The 13,872-nt window shown below is 40.4% G+C and overlaps 1 protein-coding gene across 10 annotated transcripts in view; it reads right to left on the bottom strand.

Annotated features, from left to right (window-relative positions):
• The window catches only part of CACNA1E (calcium voltage-gated channel subunit alpha1 E), a 454,989-nt gene that overhangs the window by 187,306 nt on the left and 253,811 nt on the right, over window positions 1–13,872 (bottom strand). The gene's annotated exons all lie outside the window — the stretch shown is intronic.

The raw sequence follows: 13,872 nt of genomic DNA, 5'->3' as shown, positions 1-13,872 counted from the left end.
AGCTCAATGGGACCATTTTGGTCAGCAATTAAATGGCATTTCTTCTACCTGCTCCCTTGTCCCTGCTTCCCTTTCAAACGATACTCAACACAATGGTAGACTCGCTGTTTCCAACCATGTTTCAAACCTTCTCCAAGCATGCTTTCACGCCCCACTCCAAGCTGCTCCCCTCTGGGCCTCAGATGGTTACTGCTCAGCCCTCATTGTACTTGACCCATCACAGCATCTGGCTCAGCTGCTCACCGCTGCTCCCTCTTTCCTGAAGCACGCTCCCCACTTGGCCTGTAGGATGCCACCCCCCACATCTGTCCTCCCTCCTGCTCTTCCTCCGTCTTTTTGCTGTTAACTCCTTACCTCACCATCTTAACACTGGAACTCAGTTCTGGAACCTCTGCTCTCCCTGTAGTTAGAGATTGTCTTCCTCAGGGTTTTATTCAGTCTTACGACTTTAAATACCATCTACACACTAAATGCTCCCAGTTTTATATCTCCAGCCTATGTTTCTACCCTGAACTCATTTAATCGACTCTCTCCTTACACCCCACGTCAAATAAGCATCGCAAGATCCTAGTTCATATCCAAACTCATTTCTTAGTCCTCCTCCAACCTCATTCACCTACAGTGTTGTACAACATATTTAATGACAACTCCACCTTTCTGCTACTTTTCTCATAACCTCATCCAATACACGAGAGAATCCTATGGGATCAACATTAAAATCAAGAATCCAACCAATTTTCACCTCCTCCACTGCTACCTCCCTGGTTCAAACCTCTATCATCCCTGTCTTAGACCACTGCCGCCTGTTCTCAGCAAAGCTCTCGAATGATCCTTCTAAAACATAATTCAGGTCATGCCACTCCCCTACCCCAAACCCTCTGATTGCTTTCATGTCACTCAGAGGACAAACCATCTTTCCAACGGCCTACAAGGCTCTAGGCCATCTGGCTGGCTACTCCATCTCCTCCTGATCCGATGGCCTCCTACCTTACCCCTCATTCACTGCACTCCAGCCAACAGGCCTCCTTGCTGTTCTTCAGATAGACCCAGCACACAACCATCTCAGGATCTCTGCACTTGCTGTCCCACCTACCAGGGACACTTGTCCCCCAGATACCAACCTGGCTCACTGCCTCACCTGCTTCAGGTCTTTGCTCAAATGCCACTTTCTCAACATGGTCCTCCCTGACATCTTGATTTAAAATTGCAACCAACATCCTCCTTCCCCACTTAATTTTCCTCCACAGCACCTATCACTATCAGATACAAGTATATTTCAGTTATTTATTCTGCATGCATTTCCCACTAGAATATAAACTCCATGAAGAAAGAGACTTTTCTTTGTTTTATTCTCTGTTGTATCCCCAGCATCTAGTACAGTGCCAGGCACATAATAGGCACTTGATCAATATTTGTTGAATGAGTAATGAGTAAATGAATGAATCAATAAATGTAAATAGAGAAAAGGTAAAGGTTAAGAGGCCTTTACTATGAGCTCAGGAAATAGTTTTCCTCCCCCTCTCCTCTCTTCCCTCTTTGAAGAGCTTGACAAGCAAGGAGTCCTGCTTGGGAAGGTCTAGGAGGGAGTTATCACCGCTCTTTACAAGTACATGCATCCTGCTTCTCAGCCTCCACAGGGAAGGGGACTAACTTCCAGGACCCACTTTTCAATCTCTCTGTGGATAAGACAAGTCATAGGTGAACAGAGCCTGGTACCAGATTCCAAGTGTCATCTGTAGTACAGGGTCCCAGATTCCTTCAAGGATACAGGAACAGGGACATAGACAGGGATGTGAGAAAAAACAAACAGCAAAAACAGCCTATTCCAGAGCATGACGGATCCTGGAAATAGGGGTCTACAAATGTTACCGACTGTATACACGAACTGAGGTCAGATGATACATCTTATCATTCTAGCATATAAGATAATGATAGGCTCCTGACCCCTATTTGCCATATGAATTTTGAGCATGTTCTGTTCCCAGGGCATGTGGAGGACATGGGGAAAGACTGAAGCAAAGATGAGAGACACATTCCCTAGTCTTATGGATCCTAGAACCAAAAGCATTCTCTATAGATACCATAAAATCAGAGAAACTTCAGGAAGCTGGAGAAAGGCAGTTTTTCACCAATATTTGGATATGATTTTATTTTTTTCAATGTGTTCAGTATTTGAAAGAAAAAAAGTGGCCCAAATGGAGTCACTTGTACTGAGCCCCATGTCAGTTAACAGATTTAATATCTAACCTCACTGTAGTTTCAGCCTCTCCCGGAACGTTTAGCACCCTTGAGGTAATCTGCCTGATAGAGCCCCACCCTCACCCCAAAGGAAGGTGAACTTGCCTGAAACAATTCACTATTTGTCAGAAACTTCCTTTTTCTGCTCCCTCTGCCTGTAAAGGCCTCCCAATTTTGAGCAGCTCCTCAGAGCTCTCTTCTGTTTGCTAGGTGGGATGCTGCCTGATTCATGAATCACTAAAAAAAAAAAAAAAGCCAATTTGATCTTCAAATTAACTCAGTTGAATTTGGTGGTTTTTTTTTTTAAACATATTTGGTGGCAGTGATGGGATCCAAAGTATACTTCCGACAGCTTTGGGAACAACAAGAAACAGAAGTGAGACACCGTGAACCCTTGTGAACCCATTTTCAGTCTTTCTCACCATTTCTGAAGGCCTGTGGGTTAGTTCCTCTTGGTTCTGAGCAACGCTGTCTTTGCATGAAGCTCCCCATCTAATTGGCTTTCCAGTCAGGTTCCCTGTTGGGAGCTGCTGGTAGTGGTGGCTGCAATTCTTTTTTAACTGGTAGAAATCCCCAGTCCTTGATTCTGTCCTGAGATCCAGGTCTTTGCTCAAATGTCCTAACAGTAGGAACTATTAGGGGCAGTTTGCAGGTCCCCATTTGCATGAGGCCCCCAGAGCACAGTCCCCATTTGTTGAAGTCTGCTGGCTCAACCCTTTCCCCAGTCCAAAGCTCCACAGTGGGAATTGGTGGGATACACAGGGGGCCTTCTCATGCCAGGATGAAGTAACATCTCTTGGGTATGGCTGATTTATTAAGGTATACATGTTTGTTTGTCTTGTTTTGTATACATGAAGTCTATTGCTAATGGGACTCTTGGAAGCAGCCACAAAATTGGTGGGCATGGGTTAAGAATTTAAAAGCTGCTCTTAGTTTGCTCACCATCTAATGCAAAGACTCTCATTAGGATAAGTCGGTCATGGAAAGGGTTAGATTGACACTAGGTCATTCACCAACCTCAAGAAAGTTTCCGTGGAATGAGGTGCACTGTTAAACACCACACAATCCTCAACCTAGTAGAACATCCCTTTTAGGTATTAGTTTCGCAATAAGATACCCAAAGGCTTAGCTAAAATCAATCAATCAATCAATCAATCAATAATAAAAATGGGATCCTTAAATTCCAAAGAATTGAGCGTACTATCCTCTGGCACCCTTGCTCATTTCATGTCTAAGAACCATTGTTTCAGACACTATAAATATCTACAAAAATAGCAAAATCTTACTAACGATTACCTAGAATGTACAATGGCATTCATAGGAAACATTCCAATTAGACAACATCATTCATTTAAGAAGTGCATTGACAGCAAGACTTCTCAAATTAAACGAACTGAATTTTAATTGGTATGCAGAAGCTTCCAAAAGGCTTCAAAAATTGCTTCATTAAAGAATTTGTTGCAAAGGCTAATGAAAAATTAAAGACACAAGAGGTACCTAATACAAAAGACAATAAAACTGATGTGACTCTTACTGCTCCCCTCTATCCTTTACCTGAGTACTCACATTTTACTCATTCTCTATTAATTAAGTCTTTTCACTCCAAAGAGACTCCATGTCTATACAGAAAATCTTGCCATGTCAGTAGCCTTACTATTGCCCTTTTATCTGTCCTTACAGGAGGGTCCCCGTCTGAGCCCCTCCCAGGGTTGACAGGACTCTGAGGAATTTTCTAGTAAACTGCCAAATCATTCTCTTAAACCGTCAAGGGAAACAAAATTAAAATTAAGAAAAATCTTGCCAAATTCTGATAGATCCTGGAGCCTGCAAAGGGGATCCTAGGAAAGTTGGCAGATTCTGGCTAAGGGTGGAAACTCCTGCCAGAGTCAGCTTTCTTAGATCTCTGTCCATAGTGCCCAGCTGAGAGAGGAAAATGAAACATTATTTTATTTCTATTTATGAATAAAATTATAAATACATAGGATTTCTAAAATAACATTTTATATTTATATTTGATTTATTTCAACTTTGTCCCTTCCTTTCTAAATCCAGACCCATTGGTTATTGATCCTCTCTCTCCCAGGGATAGCTGTTGACTTCTTGCTTGTCTCCTTCTGTGTCCTAAGAACTTGGCGTGGCTTGCTGTCTGTCTGGGACGTGCAGATTGTCCGTTCTTTCTTTGAGCTATCTTGGGAGTGATTCTGGATTTTGTGGAGATAATATATTTTGCACCCTATTTCAGGATGCCTCTTGGATCATCAGATTGTTTAATACTCCCAGAAGTATTTACTGTTTATCCTAGCTGAAACCTGACAAGGTATTTGAAAGGATTTAGTAGCTCCATGATCAGAAATTTAGCCAAATTGGAAGGCGATACTCAGAACCTGATAAAAAAAAAACTTTTTTAGACCTTCACTCCTAAGTTCAATACACCCAGAGGGAAAGAAAGACATTCTAACATAGGTGGATTGGTGTGTCAGTCCTTAGAGAAGCAATTAACCTCACCTATTCATCTGAGAAGGCTTTGAAAGTTTGTAAAAATTCTGGCTTTAGGAAACAAAAGTCCTTCGTGGAGGCACTTGGATTCTTTCTCTATGCCTTCTGAGATGGAAGCATTCCACCTGGTTTCCTCCAAGAGCTCTTATCCAGGCTACTCTTTGAAATGCAAACTTCAGAGAGGTAATGTCTTATCAGAAGAAGAATAAAAAGGGGAAACATTATTTTAAAACTTTGGCTAATGAAAAATCTTAAGTGTCTTCTCTACAAATATCAATAAAAAGCTTTAGTCATCTGAATAGGTAACTTTAAATTATTCCATCTTCGAGAAACATAATTTGGATCCAACCTCTTTTATAACTACCTGATTCATGGCTAATATTTCAAAATGGAAGCTATTAAGTGTTTGTATCTGTTTCTGTGTGTGTGTGTGCATGTGTGTGTATTTGGATGTAGTAATATTCTACCTCTAGATGGTATTATGAATTAATTTGTAAAAGAACTCTATTTAATTGGCCTAAAGAAAATTAAGTGCTTATATGAAGTGTGTATTCATTAAAGTCTTAGAAATATAACAAAAACTAACCCAAATGCTTTTCAGGTTCATGTGATCTGAGATAATCTTTAGAAATTAAAATCTAGATTAAGTTTGTTGGTTTAATTAAAATAGACATATCTTTAGAATTATCAACATTAAAAATAATATAGATGTACAACTTTTATTCTATCTGAGTTTGCTAGTCTTATAAATTCATGTCATCTCTGTTATAAAATTTTGTTGGCAAGAAAAATAACTTGGTATGATGAAATTTGCATGATCTAAAGATAATTATTGAGAACAGTGAACTAAATAGCTGTACGTGGGATAAAAGTTTTTAGATGAAATTTTAATAGTTTTTTGGTAACCTGAAACCTTAAAGTTTTGCTAAATTAAATTAAATGTTGGACAGTCATTAAATACCTAATCATTTCCAAATAAGATAAAATACTGAAACATTAATTATGTAACATAGGTTTATCCACTTTGGGCTTCCTTTTACAGAGGAACTAAAGATATTTGGTTATATTAGTAAACATGTTTGTACCACACTGAAAAAGTTACTATGAGAAAACACATCTAGAAATTATAAAAAAAATTACTAAGTCTGCCAGTCCACAGAATGCTAGTGTAAGAGATTGCTCATAATTGTTTACTTTTTTATTTTCACTAAAAATTAAGGTTTTTAAAGGTTAAAAATTCGAATATATGCAATTAAAGTCTCTAAAGTTCATAGAAAAGGAATATTTTGAAAGGAACTTTATGTGTGGTCAGGATTGGCTAAGACTGGAAAGAATTTAATTAAGTGAGTGAGTTTTAAATATCAAAAGTAAGCTGGTGGAGCATTGGAATTTGGTTGTCTAATAAAAGGACAAAGTTATCTTGGATTATTGGTATGTTCTTGTAAGATATTGTGAAGTTTTTCTTTACCTTTTAAGTAATCTGCTTGGACAGCAGAGGCTTTGCGCCTTACCAAAATAGTTTGTTATCATCAGGTCTTTGATTACTTAAGAAAATTGAATTTTCTCTAATAAAGAGCTCAGGTGTTTTGTTTTTTCAACTACTTAACTTGCTATATTTGTCTACAAAATCCCTGTCATTATAGTTAAATGAATAATTAAATACTGTTTCACAATGACCTATCATCCTGTTTGACCAGATCTTTTAAAACCTTTGATAATTTTTACAAACTTCCCAAAATGAAATTCTAACTGAAATTTTTTGACTTGGAACTAACTCTGGGATTTTTCTCAGAAGGCCTCTCGAACATTTCAAAAGGTATGTTCCCTTCTCCTTATAAAAAGGGAACTAAACTAATTAGGCTTATTTGGTATGTTAAATTACATGGAAAACATTGTCAGATAAGAATACTAAGTCTTCCTCATGTTGTATTTGTATAGCTATGTGTTGTGAGTATTATAGAAATTGCATGACATTCCTAGAAATCTGATATGTCCTGGTATATAATGTTATCAGTCATAATTCCAGTTATTTTTTAATGTTGTATGCCACAGAAATAACAAAATTTCCTCGTCAATTCCATTATAATGAACTCTCATCAGATCTTTAACAATGGATGTTCTTTAAGTCTTTTGTCACTTTCAGACAGTTATTGTTTTACTCAGATGCTTCTGCAAAAATGTACCTGCAGAAGTGCATCCTCTTCAAGGAGATTCATAGAAGGACTTTTTATCAAGTACAGGTTTTTGATAACTTTAAGATAAAACTGAACTGCTCAAGAACTTCTAGAACTAATAGAAAAACTGGAGTCAAGCAGAACAAGTATTAATTGCATGGGACTGAATGAACAAGGAGGATGATTTTAATTCTTTGACTATTTGTTTGAAACATTGCTGGTTCTTCAATGTTTTGTTTCCTAGATTTAAGGACACTTTTTCTGAAGCTATCTAGGATTTAGAGAAATTTGGTAAACTATACCTTTGTAAACTAGGATGAAACATTAATTTTTTTCCCCCAATCTATCTGATTCTTCCAGAACTCAGAAACTCTTCAGTATTCTTTGCATGGCAATATAATTAGTTATTTACATAAGTTCAGTAAGAATCTGTTGTCCTTGTAGCAGGATACAACTGGAAACACTGTCTATATTACCAAGGCTTTGACTTGAACACCATATTTGAGAGAGATATGTATAGACTCAGATATAACCAGACAACTTTAATGACTGCTTGGGAAGATAGGCCTGGTAACTTATTTATAGGGTTCCTGGCAACCTTACTGGGTGAGTAAGGAAGGTCACTGCCTGGCAAGTCCAGAAACCTCAGGATATTTGGGAGGACCTTGAAAGGACAGAAATTCACCCAAATTATAGGTATTACAGGTAAAATCTAATGGCGACTCTTTTGCTTTGATTCCTGGTTTTGGAGGCTTTTAAGAGTTCAATTTGAGATTCCTTATGAAAAATTCCAGCAAAGCATCTTTAAAATGCCTTAATCACTATTCTTGCTGTACTTACATAAATATTAAGGTCGAGTTGAATGCAAAAAAAAAATAGTTTTACTGCGATTGTCTTTGGTAAAAAATAAAGGAGGAGAATAATTGTAGACAAAAATTATGTTTGCTTCTTTGTAGATATTAGATTTTAGTCCTAAGTGTCTTTGAGATTTTGTTATACTCCTATCAACTGGACATGATTCTGAATTCTTCTAGTTTCTACAAATATCCAGCTACAACTCTCCAAACTAATATTTCAAATGTTTTCCCACTTCTGATTTGAAATTGCTAAGAACTGCCCTTGAATCTCTTTGGAAGGGACTATACCAAGTCCTCCTTACCAGCCAGACAGCAGCCAAACTTCAGTGGCTTAAACCGTAGGTATATATCTCACAGCTGAATAAGTCTCCACCTGGCATCTGGTCCTACAACACAGCTGGACACTTCAGAGCCAAGTGGACTAGGAAGAGAAGTAGCCAACATAAATGTGTACAGATTCTACCCAAGATGCCAGATCAATACGTACTACTGTAACTAAACATAAAACTTGACCATCTTTTCTTTCTTTCCTTTGCCCTGGGAAGGTAATGCCATCATCTGCATTTCCCAGGCCATTGCTAAGGGGTAACCATTCAAACTTTTAGATTTGTCATCAAACCTCTGATCTGTCCACTAACAGTGGGACTTTAGTGGGAGTGGTTTGTGCCCTGACAGGATTTATCTTTGTATGTAGTGGTTATTGTTGTCCTTGGGCCTATGCATGGCTGGCATATAACTGGGCCATGCCTCTTAGGTTATCCAGCTGTGCCTCTAACTGTTCACAAACAGAGTCTCCTCATTGGTCAACTCTCCTGAATTTACATAGTCAATTTAGAAAAGACCTACCAGGAGGCATTCATGAATCAGCACTGACTCCCTCTGGCAGGTCCCTACTTCCTGGTTAGGAGTGAAAACAAATGAGTCTGTGATCAGGAACCTCTAATTAACTCTTGAAGATACTACGGAATCTGCTATTAAAGCAAAAGCTTCCCCAAAAGGTCCTTAGACTCTTTGGCCAAAGATGTTCTTGATAAAAGGATACCCCTTGATTATCTTTCAGCTGAGCAAGGTCTCTGAGCTGTGCCCAACACCACCTGCTGCACCTGGATTAATATTTCTGGAAAAGTTGAAATTCAACTACATACGATCACTGAACAAGCCAATTGGCTTAAGAAAGTGACTCCTTCAATCAAGTCTTTCTTTGATTTGTTGGATTCTGACTGGTTTGTCTTGGGGACCATGGCTCCAAATTGAACTTCAGATGTAGGGAATTATCCTGCTTATAATAATCATAGGTCTCCCTGGCGCACTATATTCTCTCAAAAGCTTTAAGTGCGTGTTTTCAGCATCTAACCACTAAGCAAATGATCTCCCTCAGACCAGATCACCAGAAAAGCAATGAAGAAAATGACTGGCTAAAAAATTACGAGCCTGAAGTTGTGACCTGTGAATACCACAAAAATGCGGCAAAAAAACAGAAACATAAACCAAAAAACCCCACGTCGTGACCTATGGATATCACACAGAGAACCAGTAAAAGCCGCAGTAAATACAGAGTGGTAACTAAGAGTGGCGCTATGGGCTTAAAATTAAATTTTGACCACATCTCTCAGTTAAACTGGGAGTCAGAACAAAAGAAGGGAATCGTTGAAAAGAAAAAAGAAAAGAAGGATGGGCCCAAAATGGAGTCCTTTGTGCTGAACCATCAGCAAATCAAGATTTTAGTAGTCTAATCTAATTGTAGTTTCTGCCTCTCCCAGGAATGTGACCTTTAACCAGTCAATCTGGAACTATATGATCAACACTACTGAGGTAATCTGCCGGACAGAGCCTGCCCTTTCCCTAAAGGAAGGTGAACTTGCCTGAAACAATCCACTCTTCTCCACTCTTCAGTGGAAACTTCCTTTTCCTGTCCCCTTCTGCCTACAAAAGCCTTCCACCTTGGACGGCTCCTCAGAGCTTTCTATCTGCTCAATGGGATGCTGCCCGATTCATGAACTGCTGAATGAAGCCACTTTGATCTTCAAATTGACTCAGCTGAATTCTGTTTTTTAACATTGGGTGTAACACATAAACAACATCCCAATGAGGCAAAAAGTAAACAGCTGTTGACTACTTAACAAACATTGACTATGTGTATCTGGGAGAGGGCAACTTTAAAAGAGCGCCATAGGTATATAGGTTACAGACCAAACAACTCCTGAAGAGCAGTGAAGACTCTCAGAAAGTATCTAGACTCCAAGTGGCCTCTTCTTGCCAAAAGCCAGTAAAATCTATAAAAATCTCTTCCACCCCAGCAGCACAGAGCATCCTAAGCAGCTCTAACAGATATGGCTGGCACACCTGCAAAGTGGGAGAAACAGCACACCTTCAAGAAATTCCCACACCTACATGAGTTTGTCAACACCAAGTGAGAAGAGAAATAGCCTGAGCTACAGAGATACAGATGAAAAATACTGGACTTTAAGAGCAGAGATTTGAGTTAACCACAGACAGAAACTGGAAGCCTCTGCAATCTGTACTCGTTCTAAAAGCATAAACAGCAGAGGACACGGAACCAGAAATGATAACAGGGTAATAAGGCTCAGACCAGAACTGGGAGAAAGCTGGGTCTTGGGGTTAAGTCTAGCTCAGGTGAAGAGGGCTGGAAGTTAATACTGGAGCCACAGTCCCATCTGCAGAGTGCACAGCATTGATTTGAGAGAGAATGCACTATACTCAAGAGGGAACACCTATCCAGATTAGGAGAAATAAAGTGAATTAAACTAGTATGAATACGGAAGAGTTTGCAGGTTGAGACCTTTGGAGAGACAGTCAAAACAGGAAGCAGCAGCCAGAACCGCAGACTGCTTTGCATTCTTTCTACCACAAGAGGGAGGGAAGCCAAGAATACAGTTGGAGTTCGACCAAGCAGAATTGAAGTTTCAGTAGAGACTAAACGGAGCGAGCATGACTCCAGGTTACCCTGACAATGGAAACCCTCCCCTGCTTACCATTATGCTCTAGAATGAGAAAAGCCACATGCAAGTGAAGATAATAGTCACCAATGGCAGAGCAAGAAGGTCACAGGAGGCTTTTAGGAGGAGTGCAACAGAAAAAGGATGCAAATAAGAGGGAAGCATTGAAGTTGTATATAAAAGGTTAAACTGGTCCCATATGCTCAAGAAAGCTTCTGCACACTGTGCAAACATGAAGATTCTCCAACTGGTTTGGGTGGGACCTGGCACCAATACATCTTACATATCTGTTGTCACCACTGAATAGAAGAGGCACTGGACTAGGAAACAGGGACTCCCCTTTTCTCTGTGGCCTGTGTAAGGAAACACAGCAGCTGGATGAATTGGACCTTCCCCGAAAGAGTGGTAGGAAGGGAAACTAACACAATTATATTTGCATCTTACTGGTGGTGGTGGGAATAATACCAGGGTGAGCAGTTTTTTCTATACACGGAAACATACATATATGCATTCATGTATTTGTAATCCTAAGTTTACTAACTATTCACAGTTACTTCCATGGTGCACAACCAGTTTTAATACATATGTCATTACAAAGTCTTCAGTTAAAATAGAAGAAACATACTCAGGTACTGTTGACACGGGCTTTCAGATTCTACAGTTTTTCAGACAAGATCTTAGGCATCTCTCACCTCACGCTTTCAATGGGCATAAGCATATTGAGAGGTGAATCAGTCAGTGCTATTTAAATTGTTACGGTGTCCCCCAGCCCCGCCTACACACTGATCCCTTACTTTTCCATGCAGAATGGTTGAATTGGGGTAAATTAAAAGCTCCTATGATGTGACTCCACCATATATTGCAAGCTCTATGCTCTACAGTATGAAGAGCTCCTGATTTGAAGCTGTCCCTCTAATAACAGCACACAACCCTTCCTTCAGAATGTGTGTCCAGCTCCCCTAACAGCTCTGCTGGGGTCAAGCTTCCCACCCCAGGCCCCTCTCAACTGAAGCCCAGTCTTTGCTAGCTCTCTCTCTTCATAGAGAACCAGACTTTGTCCTGGTTCCATTGGCTGAAAATTGGGTGCCTTTTTCATCCAACTTCTCTTGAATCAAGATGTCGTTATCTAACCTACCTATGACTATCATCTCTGCCTATAGATTCCTGGCTCCAGGCTCTGGATTCAATGCTTTGGAAAGTGATGTTATTTCAAAGCTGACATTAGTTCATTCTGATCCATGAGCAGCCAGCTACTTTTCAGAAACCACCCCTACAGCTCAACTAGTAATTCAGCTTCAATCCTGGATTCAGCCTTGAGGATAGCAGTAAACCGAAGTTCAATGACTAATAGACTGGAAGTCAGAGGGAATGTGAATGTGTGGCCCTGGGAGCCCATGCAATAACATGTTACAGAGAACCAGCAACTTGACCTCCTCTCTTACCTGCTTCCTCAAGGAAGACAAACTAGAGAGAGCAGCATAAAATCACTGTCCCTTTCTGTGTTGAATAAATAGCCAGAGAGGGATGGGAATTTAGAGAGGTGCCATGAAAGCAGGGGTCATGGCACATTTTTCTCCCCATTTCTCTACTGTCTAAAATATGCTTGGCATATAGTAGATGTTCACTTAATATGTGCTGAATGAATAAATGGACAAAGGAACTAATGCAAGTGATGAGTGATTCTCTAGCCATGTCCCCATTTGTCTCAGTACCATCTGAACAGTAGCCCAGAAGGACCAACAGATCACGCCTGTGTCTTCAAAGTCAACACCTCTCCTTTCAGGCTTTTAATGCATTTATCACATCGCTTAGGTGAGTCTACACATCTAATTGAAGTACATCTCTCCCAAAGCCCCAGCCACTGTGGGACCAGTGCTGCAATTTCCAGAGGCTCCTGGCTTAGCTGAGTGGTATGACCTTGAGGTGTCCCTCACATCCCAAATGAAGAGCAACTGTATTCCTCAGTCTTGCCTCACTTCCCTCCCTCCCTGCTACCCACCACAACTGGTAAGAATCCCAGCATGCCCTCACGGTGTTCCTAGGTCACCTGTAACCCCTGTGCTTACTGAGCACAAGCTGGTCCCCCAGACTTCTTTGCTGTTCTTTAGAGCGTTAGCACCATAGCCTATGGCTCTTTTCTGCAAAGCTCATCCTGTATGGGAAATGGATGCAGGTTAGTAATGGACATGAACTAAGCTCCTACTTGTACAGGCCTTACAGAAATCCTGGCTCTTCAGGCATTACAATCCGGTGGAGTCTCCCCTGAGACATGGCATTTCCTCTCCATCCAGTGTAGATTATATCCAGAGCTCCTTGACAAGGGTGCTTTGTGTAAGCTCCACCCAATAATTTTATACAGATGGAATAAGGTTAAAGGGAAAAGGAGAGCATCTTGGGGTAAAGGCAGGTTATGGGAGAGTAGATGAGAGGGATGATAGTGCTGAATGTGTCTGATCCGGGTGGGCTGGCTGGCTGCAGATGAGGGTACAAACCTGTGGAAGCATCTGTACAAAGCAACCTGTGCAGACTGCCTGGCCCACTGAGGCCCCCTATGTGTCAAACCACACACCTCCTGCACTCCTCTCATTTTAGAACTCAGACTGTACACCACGCTTTTCATAACTTGTTAAAATCATATTCTGGGAGGCAGAAGAGACTTCAGTGGTCACCCTAACTTCTGCCCCATGCAGGTATCTCCTTGTATCCCTGACAGGCAGTTAGTCAGCCTTGTTTTGTGTACCAACACAGAACCTTCCAAATATTCCTGACCATAATCACAGGGGGGCACTTGTGAAAAGTACAGCTCACCAAAGATGTAAAGCTACACAAAATCAAAACCTGTACAGAAAGGGCCAGTGACTCTGAATTTTTAAGAACCATCCCTAGTGAGTCTTACAATTAAGCATATCTCTGAAGTGTATGTAAGGCAGTGGTTCTTGACAGTGACTGCATATTAGAATCATCTAGGAAGCTTTAAAAAAAAATCAATGACAGGCTTTACCTCTAGATATTCCTACTTAATTTGTCTGGAGTGGAGCCTGGGCAGTATACATTTTTGACACTCCCAGCTGATTCTAATGTGCAGACAGAGTTGAGAACTACTGTAGTACCTGCCCAGCCTGATGGTAAGCTCTTTGAAGGCAGCAACCA

This window comes from Manis pentadactyla, chromosome 9 (assembly GCF_030020395.1).
Source record: "Manis pentadactyla isolate mManPen7 chromosome 9, mManPen7.hap1, whole genome shotgun sequence".
In the NCBI taxonomy this organism is placed as follows: Eukaryota; Metazoa; Chordata; class Mammalia; order Pholidota; family Manidae; genus Manis; species Manis pentadactyla.
The sequence above is the reverse complement of the archived record's forward strand: the minus strand, read 5'-3'. Positions and strand labels throughout refer to the sequence as shown.